Source organism: Vulpes lagopus, chromosome 2 (assembly GCF_018345385.1).
Source record: "Vulpes lagopus strain Blue_001 chromosome 2, ASM1834538v1, whole genome shotgun sequence".
In the NCBI taxonomy this organism is placed as follows: Eukaryota; Metazoa; Chordata; class Mammalia; order Carnivora; family Canidae; genus Vulpes; species Vulpes lagopus.
Window position 1 is genome coordinate 17897855 of NC_054825.1, and position 14347 is coordinate 17912201.

The 14347-nt window shown below is 43.2% G+C and overlaps 1 long non-coding RNA gene across 2 annotated transcripts in view; it reads left to right on the plus strand.

The window, feature by feature from the left end:
• LOC121485620 overlaps positions 1-12988 on the plus strand; it is a 35149-nt gene extending 22161 nt beyond the window's left edge. Inside the window, exons 2-4 of one of the 2 annotated variants that reach the window (XR_005986332.1) lie at positions 10323-10564; positions 10891-11031; positions 11728-12988. This is a non-coding gene — a long non-coding RNA (uncharacterized LOC121485620). The remainder of the gene's footprint in view (positions 1-10322; positions 10565-10890; positions 11032-11727) is intronic. The other variant, XR_005986331.1, reaches the window with a different exon arrangement.
• Positions 12989-14347: the final 1359 nt, after the last annotated feature.

Genomic DNA, 14347 nt, shown 5'->3' on the forward strand with positions numbered 1-14347 from the left:
GAATGCTCTATTTTCAGATAGTGGGGGAAACCTGTATTGATTTTCTGGGACCATCCAGAATATACAGACAGCTGTGAGATCTTTATGGGAGAATTTAGTGCAGTGACTTTTTTTTTTCTCTTTCTTTCTATCTTTCTTTCTTTCTTTCTTTCTTTCTTTCTTTCTTTCTTTTTTTTTTTAGCAAAATAAAACAAAGAGTGGCCCAGTATTTTTGAGCAACTTGGAAGCCGCATAACCAGGCCTGCAATCTTTTTCAAGTATTGCAATTGCTGGATAGTTCTATGGCTTTGTGCCCTATGACCCTTCCTGGTTACATCAGACCATTTATACCGCTTTGGTTTCTGGTTTGAAATTAGCTCTGCTCTCTTACAGATGGATTAAACAGCTATGGAAATCAATCCTTCCCAGTGGACCCAAAAGATGGTTAGATTTGATAGGAAATCCATTTGCAGCTCTGTGCACACTCCAAGATATCCACAGCACAATGCAGTCTTCCCTTGGAGAACAGAAGCTTGGGCTTGGGAAGTACTTAGATTCCCCCTCCCCCCCCACCCCCGCCCCTGTTCTGGTCCTGCCCTTAGCTCCCTGTGCAACCTTGGCCAAATGGCCCCACTTCCCTGGCCATTCATTTCCACCAAGCTCCTTAAAAAGTTCTGATGAAGATCAGAGGAGAGGCAGTCAAAAATGATTTGAAAATTAGAAGCTGTACATTGAAGTACATAATTGCAATTATATATACACACACGTGTATGCACACATGTATATATTTACATTTATATAAAATTTCTTGCTTCTAAGCAGAGAGTCTGATAGAGAGGTAGGTGGAAGTTGTGAGTGTATTTTCAATACTCTAAGGTCACCCACATATGCAAGGTCCTACAAGAGACAGCCATTTCTAATAGTGAGGCTGGCTCGTGGTGTTTTTAGCTGGAGGAAAGGCCACCGGTTAGACTGCTGTGCTGACTACAATTTATTGGCTATGCAGGTGGAGGTGGTCCTTGAGTGGTGGCCCTGAGCTGTGGCTTGCATGACTCGAGGGGAGGCAGAGACATTTCCATAGGATCTTACCTTCTTCTACCAACCTCTTCCTTTCATTTTTCCTTGGACTTTCAGGATCACTTGTGAATAGTTTAAACCTCAAATATTCAGCAGTGGCTGCCAAGGGAGTCCTGATACCTATACCACTGAGGAAGAAGGGCCATTCAAGATTCTGTTTCTCATCCATCTTTCTTGACCTTCTCCCACGTGGAATTTGGTGACTCAGAGAATCACCTCATTCAGCCTCATTGCCATCCAGGGAGGGTGACCCACAGCAAAAGTCTCTTATTTTTCCAGCAGGTAAAAGGGGGTAGGGATAAAGCAATATGACCATAAGCTGGCCCCCAGAATCTCTCATCTGGGTTCAGTAGAGGTTTCCTATCAAATGGCCACTGGAAAAATGCAAATGTCGACCTCTCCCCTCTGCATTTGAGCTTATCCTGAGTGGAATCAGAATTCTCTCCTCCACATAACTCAAGCCTATGACTTCATGCCAGGGCCTCCTTTTGTGAACACACTGAAACCATGATCCTACCGGGTAATCCCTGTTTTTCTACGCCTGTGATTTCAAGGGAGCTGATAGCGCCATCCCCCATGGAGCCAACCTCATTGTCCCAGGCCTTTTGGAACTCATATTGAGTCACTTGGAGGTGGCCTGTTAGAGGCGGCTTACACATAGTAAGTGAGAGAATGACAAGAAAGTGGCTTTAGGAAAAAAGAACAAAGCCAAGCCAGTGAGTTCTGAAGCTGATTTGGGCGCAGGTTTCACCTGTCCCAGTACCACAAAAGGGCCGCAGCCCTCCGTAGCTCTTCCTTTGATGGCGGCCTGCTGGTTTCATCAAAGGGTAGGAGATAGCGCCACACTTCAGAAGAAGAGATTCTAGGGGTGCCCAGATTTTGTAAAATTTTTCTGCAGTCAAGTGTCACTCTTCTGCTTGAATGTGTTTAATGGCTCCTTATGATTTCCAGGATAAAATCAAATCCCCAGGATTGGTGGTCCCTCAGTGATCCCCCTTAATTTGTGCTTCCATGTTTTATTCCTTTTTCTCCATCCTATTTAGCAGATTTACTGTGGTCTCTCCATTATTAGCACCTCCTAACTGTGACTCAAGCATTTCTACTCTGCTGGTAATGGCTCCCCATCCCCTTCCTTTCTTTTTGGGTCATTTCTCACTACTTACTTAACACTTAACTATTTTTAAAAAAAATGTTTGTTTATTTGTTTTAGAGAGAGAGAAAGTGAGGGAGGGGCAGAGGGAGAGAAACTTCAAGCAGACTCCTGCTGAACACAGCCCACCGTGGGGCTCAATCTCACAACCCAAAAGATCATGACCTGAGCCAAAACCAAGAGTCAGACGCTTAACCAACTGAGCTACCCACGTGCCCCCCACCCAATAGCACGTAACTATTTACAAAAGAGCATATCCTTAGATCAGAGGTTAGGAATAGACAGGTCAGGTCACAGGCTAATTCAAACAGCAGACACATGACTTGTTTGGCCCTCAGAGAATTTTGTGAATTTGGGTCAACATTTAAAAATTGGGAGATATCACGTAACCTTGGACAAACACCTTTCGCTGAATCTGAAGAATGACAAACTCTGGCAATACTGTGCCTACATTTCAGCACAGTGGTAGCTGTGGTTGTAGATTAGCTCCCATATGCAGTTGACAGGTCACATTCTCTCCAGTTGTCACGGTCCCTGCCATTCACAGACACAATTTGTGTGTATGTTTCCACCTGCTTGGGCTTCTCATATTCATATTCCAACTGGACCCTGTATGCATTTTCCTTTGCGACTTCTGCCTTAAGAAAAATAGCAATAACTTAAAAATAATAAATGATGAAACATACACATGGATTCTTCCAAAGCACTATTAAAACAAATTAAAGCTCTGCCTAGAACATGGCATTGTAGAGTGGGAGGCGATATCTGGGTTGCAATCTTCTGGGAAAGTTTAAATCTCCCCATGCTGGTTGGTCTCATCAGCACTTACATGGGCAGGCAGGGAGGGACAGAGTGGAGGACATGGAAGACAGAGAGGACTCTAGGGTGATACCAGGGTTTTCACTCTGAAATTATGAGAATAGAGTTTCCAATGATGGATGGAGGGAAGACCATAAGAAAAGTAGACTGAGGAGAATTCAGAGCTTGATTTTGAACCTATTAGATTTGATGCACTTGTTAGACATCTTTTATGAATTGAATTGTATCCCCCCTAAAAGATCAGTGCATCACCATTTGGTCAAAATGCTGTACTTGGACAGTGATATCTGCTAAGAGCATTGAATTGAGAGCAAAAAAATGCATGAGAGACATTTGCATCCTTTGGTGAATGTATTTTGGTTGTCAGCAAAGCATTTCATGACCTCTATGGAGACCAGGGCACTTTGGTATATAATGTGATGATAGTTACTCTGTATTTTTTGGAATTCTTTCTGTTTTGTTTTTCCTTACATTTTTGTTGTTTTCTTTTTAAGTGAAAATGCTACTTGTTTTTAGCTGCACTGAAAGGATTACAGGGAATCCTTTTTTGACCTTTCTAGACACTGTGTTAAAAGGGGAAGACTGATCTAAGAGTGGGGGGATGGGGCTGACATAGGAATTGGGAACCTGGGCTAGGATCCGGAGGGTTGTGTTGTGAAGCCCTCCTTTCTCACTCTTGCTCATGCCAGGAGGTGTCTGGTTTTCACCTAAGGGAGGGGATATTTTTCTTATATGTCGTGTCTAACCAGTGTCAGCCAATAGCTTGTCCCCATTTTGGGGAGAATCTCTTGCCTTCACTTCCTTCTGCTTCTTCTCCCCATCCAGTCTTCATGGGAGTTCAAACCCAAAGGCTCCCATCCTTGATGTCTCAGAGACAGCTCTGGCTGAGAGGCCTGGACAATGGGGCTCATCAGCAGGCTAGAGGTACAATAGGCTGTGACTTGGCAGAGTGTAACCAGCTAATGGGTGCAACAACCTTCAAAAGGGCCCTGAAACACATCTCATTCATTACCCGATGGTTTTGTCCATATGAAATCCTCAGAGAGCACCAGGGGAGGGGGAGGAGGAATGGGCTGAGGGGTAGGGCCTGTTGATTCTTACCAGCATCATTGGATGAAGGACTTTTATGTATCGACACCATGTTGGGGAACTTTCTCTCTCAACTTTAGTAGGTTCAGAAGGAATGAGGTGGGCATCTGGGCAAGCATGCTTACTTCAGAAGGGCCCCTCTGGCCTCTACCCAACACAATCACAGTATGACTGGCGGGGCTCCACTAGCCTTCTTAATTTCTCTCTCCCTCTCTCTCTTTCTGTCTCTCTTGGTAGCCTAAATTTCTACCTCAGAGCCATTGCTTAGCCCTCACTCCAGTTATTTATTTTAAAGGGTTACTTACCCTTCGAAAGATGTTAGAGTCAGTGGAGCAGATATTCTATTCGAATGCTGGGAATAAAGGGCAGCCTGGGAGGCTCAGTGGTTCAGTGCCAACTTTAGCTCAGGGTGTGATTCTGGGGACCCAGGATCAAGCCCCACATCAGGCTCCCTGCGTGGAGCCTGCTTCTTCCTCTGCCTGTGTCTCTGCCTCTCTCTCTCTCTCTGTGTCTCTCATTAATAAATAAATTAAATTTTTAAAAAACACATTAAAATCGAATGCTGGGGATATGAAGTGGGCACAGCACTGATGCAGGACTGCCTCCAGGTGATTTGAGTCCTTCCCTTGGGTTTCAGCTCTCTCATTTGTGCAATGGGAGAACAGAATTCAGTGATACCGACATCATTTTCATTTATCTCTGTGTAGAATTCACTCTAAAGCCCTGCTACTCAGACCAACTAGGGGAAATCCATGCACCTTTCTCTTCCCTCACAGTCCTCCAGCTTCCAGTACTTTCCAGAGCTGAAAGGTCAATGAGAGAATCAAATGCAGCCTCTTGAAAGGGAAAAATGTCACAGAAAGTCATCATGCTGCCCAGGTGGGTGGTGAATGTGAATGTTTGGGGACAGGAGGCAGATTTTTTGATATATGAGCTGGGGACTTGGGGAGGCGATGCAGAATAAGGCTGCAGTAGACATTATAGAGACCCTAAGCCCTAAACACTCATGTCTCCCCTCTTCCTGTTTGTAATTAAAAATATAAATACTACACAGCAAAAAAACAAAACAAAACAAAACAAAAAACAAAAAACCAAGGATCCAATGTAGTTTTGAATTTTTAATGCTTTCTCAGAGATACAAAATAAATTCTTTAAAAATACTCACTCTCTCTGAGGGCAGTGGAGGGCATGGGGGATTCTTGGGCTTTGCTGAGGTCATTGCCACAGCCCTGGCCTTGTCAACAATTGGTGAGGAGCCACTTCCCTTTCCTGGTCACTGTGAACATATTTGACCTGGAGTAAGTCACGTTCTCTGGAGCAAGACTCAGGTGTCTCATTTGAAAAACAAGGAGTTTGGCAGGAAGGGTCTCTGAAGATATTCTGCAGAGTCAATGTTTGATTACTTTACAAAGAGGGCAGGTGTTTTAGTTTGTTTTTAAAAGTTTATCTGTCTGTGAGTCAGTGCTATAACAAACAGTAAGCTGAAACAAACAACAAATACAAAACACACAAAACAGCTGTAGTGTTTTCATGATAAACAATTAGGTTCTCTGCAAGCCTAACCTATCCATTCTATTCAGGTTAGGTAGACTGAGGACAGGAAGGGTGCCTTTTTTTTTTTTCCTGCAAATGTGGAGGAGGGGATGTGTGAGAACATAAGGAACATTCCATTCTGGCATCAACTGGCTCCTGTCCTAATGTTATTAGAGAGATCTTGTAACAGTTAAAGCATTGTTCCGAGAGGCTTTCTGTTGCTTTCTACTGCCTTCCAAAAAAAGTCTTTCACTCTCAAAAGGCGGTGATGGTGATAGAGACGAAGGGTCCTGAGGGAGATGTTGACAGATGTGGCTTGTTCCCTCGTCTCACCTCAGCTGACCCCTCCCCTCTCTTTCTTGAGGCCAAAATGGAGAAGGGTCTGCATTGGCTTCAAGCAGAACAGCTCTTTTCAGAGGTGGGTGGGAGGGCAAGGGAGGTTCTTATTAAAACTGGCCATTTTCCAACTTCTAAAACAGCCTCCTCTGTTGGAAGAAAACATGAGAAACTGGAAGCAAGGAAAATGGGATTTTTATCAGATTTGTAAAAGCAGTAGAGAGGTGGGCGTGGCGGAGAAGTTGGGGCGATGAACCAGAGTGAACGTCTCCTCTTGGCTGGTTTTAGAACCTCCTATAATCCTGGCTGCTTCTACATTTTTGGGTAGATTCGAAGTGATTGACAAAAACAGCATGTTGGTGAGTTGGTTCAGCAATAGGTGTGTTGTCTTGTGGGAACATCCATTGGATTTTTTTTTAACATCCATTGGATGTTAAGAGTGATGCCTTTATCAGTTCTTATGGATGATACCATCTTGAGGCACCTGGATAAACCCCTGGTTTTCCAGAGGAAGCTGGTGTCCTCCCTGGGATGGTAAATCTCTTTCTCTTAGAAATAAAACCAAATAAAAGCTTCTTGTTCTGAAATGCAGACTGTGGCTGGGTAGTTCTGGAAACCTTCAACAAGACATAGGTTGTGCTTGGTGCCTGCTGGCCCCTCACATCCCCAGACAGGAGCTCCTCTCCCCTCTGGGACCCTCTGCAAGGACTTCATCCTGTATCTCATCTGGAGGGGTCAGGTTGTCCTGGAGGGTCATGACTGGCCAGCCTGGGCTTGAGAAGAGCAAAGAACTCACTCGCACTAGTATCTGGTCTTCTGGGGAGGGGCTGATGATCAAATCTGGCTTGAAGTTTCCAGTGAAGTCCTTTGCCAAGTCCCAACCACTAAATGATAAAATTCGGGTGAGAATTTTATGGTGTGATCTGAATAGATTTCCATTCCTGGAAAGTTGCCTAGATTCATTTATACCTTCTAGAATAAAGGAAGTCTCCATCCTTTGTCAAAAGTGTCAGTGTTCCAACTGCAAAAATACTCCAACTAAAGACACTTCTAAGTGTTACATGTTGGGAAACATTGAAGTGCTTAGCAGGCATCATCTTATTAAATGCTCAGAGCAATCCTGTAAAGTAGGACTTCCTTCATCCTTGCTTCTCAAATGAGGACCTAAGGTTTAACAGTTCAGGTTGGTGAGTAAGTAGAGCTGGGATTATGGGCTCAGATAAGCCTGGCTTCAAAGCCTCTGCTTTTACCACTGTATCTTCCCTAGTGATGGACTGGGTTAACTGGAATGTTAAGGGACCTTACTGACTAGTAGGCCAGTGTCCTTTTATGAGAAAGAAACTGAAACTCAGCCAGATTTCATAGTGGTTAGGAAGGTGCCTGAGTCTGTGTTCTATCTCTTACTAGCTCTGTGACTTTGGGCAAATTACTTATTTCTCTCTGCTTCTATTTCCTTGTCTGTAGAATGGTGATGATAGTAATACCCACCTCATGGCATTATTGTGAGACTTAATGAAATAATCTTTAGAAAGCATTTAACACAGTAAAAATGAGCTATTTTTTGCAATAGTGAAAAATTAGAAATAAAATTTTATTTTTTAAAAATGGTTTTATTTATTTATTCATGAGAGACACATACAGAGAGAGAGAGAGAGAGAGAGGCAGAGACACAAAGGCGGAGAAGCAGGCTACCCACAAGGAGCCTGATGTGGTACTTGATCCCAGACCCTGGGATCATGCCCTGAGCCAAAGGCAGACCCTCAACCCCTGAGCCACCCTGGTCTCCCTAGAAATAAAATTTTAATAATATTGTTTAGTAAATCACATATGCACAGGTACATATATTTAAATGTATACGCAACTGCACAATTGAAAAAATATATATATGCTTTGTCTGAATATACAGATGGTCCCCAACTAAAATGGTTCGACTTATGATTTATTGACTTCACAATGCTGTGAAAGTAATATGCATGCAGTAGAAACTGTACTTCAAATTTCGATCTTTTCCCAGGCTAGTGGTATGTAGTATGTTCTTCACTTTCAGTACATTCTGTTCTTCACTTTCAGTACAGTCTTCAGTAAATTACATGAGACATTTAAGAATTTATTATAAAATAGGCTTTGTATTAGATGATTTTGCCTAACTGTGGCTAATGTAAGTGTTCTGAGCACATTTAAGATAGGCTAGGCTAAGCTATGAACCTTGGTAGGTTAGACATATTAAATGCATTTCAATTTATGATATTTGCAACTTGCAGTGGTTCTATCAAGATGTAGTGGAGGAAGTAAGTCTTCCTCCAATATAAGTGGAGGAAGATCTATATGTGTATTAAATATATTACCTATATTTATACAAATACGTTGCAATGAAAACAATGAAACTAACAGAAACCATAATTTTGCAGAATAATTAATTACATGGGGAAATGCTTATAATTTAATGTTTAGTGAAAAAATAGGTTGCAAAGCATTGTTCATAGTATGGTTCCAAATTTAAATAACACGCACATACCTGCATGAAAAGCTATATAAAAATGCTAAGAGTTACTCAATTATTATCTCTGGGAGAACAGATTTCGTGAGATGAATATCTGTGTTCCCTCAAAATTCATGTTGAAATCCTAACCCCCACTTGATGGTATTAGGAGGAGAGGCCTTTGGAAGGAGATTGGTTGTGAGGGTGAAGCCCTCATGAATGGGATTGGTGCCCAGAGAGGACAGAGACTACTTTGGAGGCCATTAATCTCTCTACCACGGGGCTTATGGTATGAGTGATCCATTTTATCAGGCATATTGTTGCTTGTTGGGAGGTGATACCATATAAGTCTGAGGAGGTGGGTCTGGCCAGATGGGAGAGTCTTGAGTATCTTTTGCAGTAAAGAATGATACACTGGTTATTAGAAGATGAGGGTTCAAGAAATCTCTGTCTTACCTCTCATGGTGTGGCCTTGGGAAATTCACCTAATCTTCCTTTGGCTTCAATTTGTTGCTCAATAACATTTTCATTTTGACCTTCATCAGCAATTTCTGTGGGCCACCAGCCCTGGGGCCTATGAGGTTCCCTGCAAGTCAATGGACCATGTGCACGAGTCACATTGCAGCTCCCATGGGTGCTATTTCTGAAGCACATGGTGATGCTGTACTGATGAATAAGACATGCTGTTCAGTGAAAAGTGTGACTGAAGTCCAGTAGCTATTCATCAGTCCCCAGACTCTGCAAATAGAAAACTACTCACACATGGGGAGACAGTGAATTTATCTATAAATGGGGTTTAGAGCCACATGGGTGGATGGATCTTTCCGGCATAAAAATTCTTATTGAATGGAGGAGGAATGGGGAAGACTGTTTTGTTTCTTGGTTGGCTGATCGGTTGAATTTGTTTTTTAACAAAATTGTGAAGCATGGGTGGAGCTGTGTTTTGGCAAGGTCACTCTGGGGGTGGTAACGGTGGTGGTGGGGGGTATTCCTCAGACTTGGAGACTGACAGGCACATTGCTCTTGTCCCAGGTATCAGCAGCCTGACCTCCCTCATTTCCCTTAGTCTTTGATGAAAACTCCTCTGCTTCTTGGAGCCTTTTCTGGCCTCCCGAGCACCATGCCCGATCTCCTCTCACACACCACTCCCTCCCTGTGTCTTCTTCCCACACTTGGGTGTTCACATGAATATCACTACAAACATTCTATGTCCTTCTTCACAGACCCTCTCCCCCACCCCAGTAACAGCTGCATATGAACAGATTTTAACTTTGCTATTATAGTCCCAGCACCCAGAACCTTTTATTTTAAAAATATTGATTAATAAAATTTTTCTTCGAGTGTAATGAGCAGTATTACGTTAGCTTCAGGTGTACAATGTAGTGATTCAGCAATTCTGTATGTTCCTCAGTGCTCATCATGACAAGTGCATTCTTGATCCCCTTCATCTATCTCACTCTACCCGCCTTCCCTCTGGTCACCATCAGTTTCTTCTCTGGATTTAAGAGCAGGGTTTTTTTGTTCATCTCTTTTTTCCCTTTGTTTATTCACTTGTTTTATTTCTTAAATTCCCCATATGAGTGAAATTGTTTGATATTTGTCTGACTCACTTTGTTCACTTGTCATTGTACCTATCACTCAAAACACTTGAGAAGGTGTCTCATAAATGATTGTTGGATGAATGAGTGAACAAATGAGTGAATAAATGAGTGAATGGTGATGTGGGGGATGGGGACAGCCTATATTGTCCAGCTCATCCCACTCACTGTCTGCCTTCTGGGCCAATCCCTGGGAAATTTCCATCTTGGGTGCTCCTAGCCTCTGAAACTCCCATTTTCCTGCCCCCTCTCCTGCCCTCAGATCTCCAGATGTCTCTCACTGTTGCACAGAAATGAAACTCCTTTGACTCTGCATGCCCCACTTGAGGGTACCAGCCATCCTAGAGTTCAAGAGAAATCAAACCTCGGTGTCCATCGAAAGATGAATGGATAAAGAAGATGTGGTTTATGTATACAATGGAATATTACTCAGCCATTAGAAATGACAAATACCCACCATTTGCTTCGACGTGGATGGAACTGGAGGGTATTATGCTGAGTGAAGTAAGTCAATCAGAGAAGGACAAACAGTGTATGTTCTCATTCATTTGGGGAATATAAATAATAGTGAAAGGGAATATAAGGGAAGGGAGAAGAAATGTGTGGGAAATATCAGAAAGGGAGACAGAACATAAAGACTCCTAACTCTGGGAAATGAACTAGGGGTGGTGGAAGGGGAGGAGGGTGGGGGTTGGGGGTGAATGGGTGACGGGCACTGAGGGGGGGCACTTGACGGGATGAGCACTGGGTGTTATTCTGTATGTTGGCAAATTGAACACCAATAAAAAATAAATTTATTTAAAAAAGATCTTTTTTATTGTTCTGTATAGATTGCTTATCAGAGGCCGCAACAGAAGTATATCCAGGCAACAAGTGCACAGTGCCGATGACAGTGTCTGCATGCAGTAGGTGTGTAGGTGAATGCTGAGATTCAGCAGTGCCACGTCACCTCACAGCTCCCACGGAGTGAGGTGCTATACAAATGTCATATTTCAGAATCTGAACACACCCCACTCTACCTTCTTTTAGTTACTAAAATCTAGTCAGGGAAGGGGGAAGTAGAGTCCGGAGGCCCTGGGGTACACACAGATGAGATGGATCCTGGCCCAACCCTCTATCACTCCAGGCCAGGCTCTGATAACATTTGCTTATAGCCAGGAAGGGGCTTGGCCAGAGGTGCTGACCCAGCACTGGGAAGGTGTATAAATATGCTAAGGTGGGCAGTGGCCTGGTGTTATTTCTGTCCAGGGCCTGAGCATTGAGGGCTCGAACACAGAGGGATTTTTGGGCTCTAATTCTCCACTCACCTCCATCTTGCTGTGTAGCCTTGAATAATATTTCCTCTCTTTCTGAGCCTCTGGATTATCTTTTGCAAAGATGGGACACCAGCAAATTAGAATATCAAGTGGTTTTCAAAGGTTGGGCTACGGCTCAGCACTTAGCGCTATTACAAGTGAGAGGCTCTGGATGGAAAAGTCTTTGTGTACAAACTTGCCTGAGACCTAAAGCAGAAGAGAGGGACAGCTGCACATCTGGGGTGTCAAGTTCTCAGGGAAGATGTAGACATCTTTTGGCAAAGCTTCTGGCATTGATTGCTTCCTGTGGGTATTTAGGGTCTGGATGCACAGCTTAGCTGAGCTTGTTGGTTTTTATCTCTCCCTTGTCAGTAGGGGGATCTGGGAACTCATGTGAGGAAGCAGGACTCTATCCTTGGCGCCCTTCTCTAACCCTTCATTGGATCACCAGTTTGGAGAAATTGCATGTCCTAATTGCCTTCAAGCCACCCACCTATCTTCGTTCCCCTGGATACCACCCTAGTGTAGTCCCCTGGGTTCCTGCAATAGCCTCCTATCCTTCCCCTAAACCCAAGTTCTCCCCATGGCTTTCACCATCCCCCATGATAATCCTGCCTGCCCTTTATAACTGGCCACATGGAGTCACTTGCCCCACACTCTCTCTACCTCCCACCATTTGTACCTGCTGTTCTTATGTCCAGAACCATCACCTTTGCCAGCTTCTCTTAGGTAACTCCTAATTGATCTTTAGGCCTCTCTATTTGGGAGGCATTTTCACCTGCCGATTTCCCTGACCTATGGTCTCTGGCTCAGGCTGAGATTTCTCCTCTTATGCTAACTCTGCTTCTCTAGAGCCATTTTCCTGGAATGATAGTTTGAGAAGGTTTTTGAGACCAAGGTTTGTGGGAGAGTGGCTTGAGATGTTTGCAGTGGGAGGAGTGAGTGTGTGCAGTGAAAGCTTAGCCATCCTGGTACGATCCTTCCCTCTCTGAGGTCTGGCCCACTCCTCCCCCACGAAAGCCTCTAAATGTTTCCGCTCCAGTGATCTTGCTTTCCTCAAATACCTTTCTGTAGAATCAGCACCATACAACTTGGCCCAGATTTCTTCCATAATTGTGTTAGCTATTGTTTTTGGCTCTGGCCCTAGCCTGGAAGCTTCTAGAAAATAAGAAGCTTTTCATCAAATCCTCTATGTTCCCATCCAGCAAGATTGGAACATAGTTGCTGATGACTGGATGGCTGCATGCCACCCTTTGCTCTGGCTCACCAAACAGCCTGATGATGGCCACTGGTCCTCCTCCCTACAGCCTCTGAGAGCCTATGCTTTTATTGCTCTCATCTCTGCTGTTGCCTCCCTACACCATACTTTAGCTTCTTGTGGCTTCCTTCTCCTTGTCATTCCAGTCTCCTCCCAAATTAAATTCAAACGTCACCTCCTGAAAGACCCTTTCTCACTACTCACTCTGTTCCCTTGTGACTCTCTAGAGCCAGACTCTGTTTCATATTAATTGTAGCATGTGCCCATTTTCTGAAAGTATTTATTGATGTGTTATCTTTTTTCCTATTTCTGTCTACCCTCCCCTATGTCCTCCAAATATAAGCTCCCTGAAGGCCATGTTTAATCTGTCTTGTTCTTACTATATCCTCAGGTAAAATACTCTTGTGAAGTGGACAGATGGATGAGTAAGTGAATGCTCAAGGAATGGACTGTCTGGCTTTGAGGTTGATCCAGTAGGAGAACCCTTTTACCAGATTATTAATTTCCCAGACCTCTGGGATTATGGCCTCTTGCTCTGCAAACTCAGGAGATTTATAGATGGCCTCTTGCTTTCTGGAAGAAAGCAAGAAAAAAAAAACTTTACAACACAAGGCAAAGAGAATGGCTCCTGGGTTGTATGTGGACCGGGCTCCCTGAAAGGCAGAGGAGCCATTGGCCACCTTTCTGCTCCCAGCTTCTCCAGCCTCCTGGGAATAAAAGAGTCCATGAAAGGGCCCTTCCTGTGGCCATATTTGCCAGAAAATAAGGAGCCACGTTTCCCAGCTGACTCACCGGGAAGGAACAAATACCCCTCTGTGGATCTCTGAGCCTTGGACTTGAGAATCCCCTGAAGAATGTTAAGGGGGTTTAATGTTTCTCAGCAGAAAGTGCTTTAGGAGAAGGGGAAATAGGGACAGAGGGAGGCATTTTCCTGTATCCTTTTTGGTCTTAACAAACAAGGCCTGTTCCCCAGGAGAATGTCTTGTTCTTTTTTTTTTTTTTCTTGGCTGCAATTTTTATCCTCCAAGCCTATTGTCCAGTGTGTCAGTAGTGTATGCCTGAGGGTAGACGGCTGTCTTCTAGGTCCAGGTGGAGAACCACTTGCCCGTGGCTGCTGTGTGTTCCTAAGATTTCTTACTGGGATCAATTTGGAAAATGTCAAAAAACAGAAGGAAAAAAAAACGAAAACAAACTATATTCCCAACACTCAGAGGCAACTCTCCAGGCTTTTGTTTCTCTCATATACATATTATTTGTTTCTCTTCTATGTATTTATGAAAATTTGGAACAGTTCATATACTGCTTTTTCATTTGACAGTGTATCATAAACAACCATGAATGTTCTTTAAGAAAACTTTTTTATTTCCTGATTACAAGACAATATACTCTTGTTACAGAAAACTCAGAAATGAAATTTAAAAAAAATTGCACAGAAAATATATTTTTAAAAACCTATCATTTCACCATTCAAGGATAATCACTATAAAAGGTGTACCTAACTATTCTTTAAAAATATAGTCTTAAAAACATAACTACATTTAAAAGCCTATTCTTAAAAAGATAAATACGGGGTATATCACACATTCAGTGAGGCCAGGGACATCGTGTCTTATAATATGGCTATTTAAAATCAAATATAGTTCATATATTATAGATTTAGTTAAACCTATTTAATCACCTTCTCCCTTGCCTTTCTCTGCTATGAAGGCTGGAAAGTGAAAAATACCCAGCTTC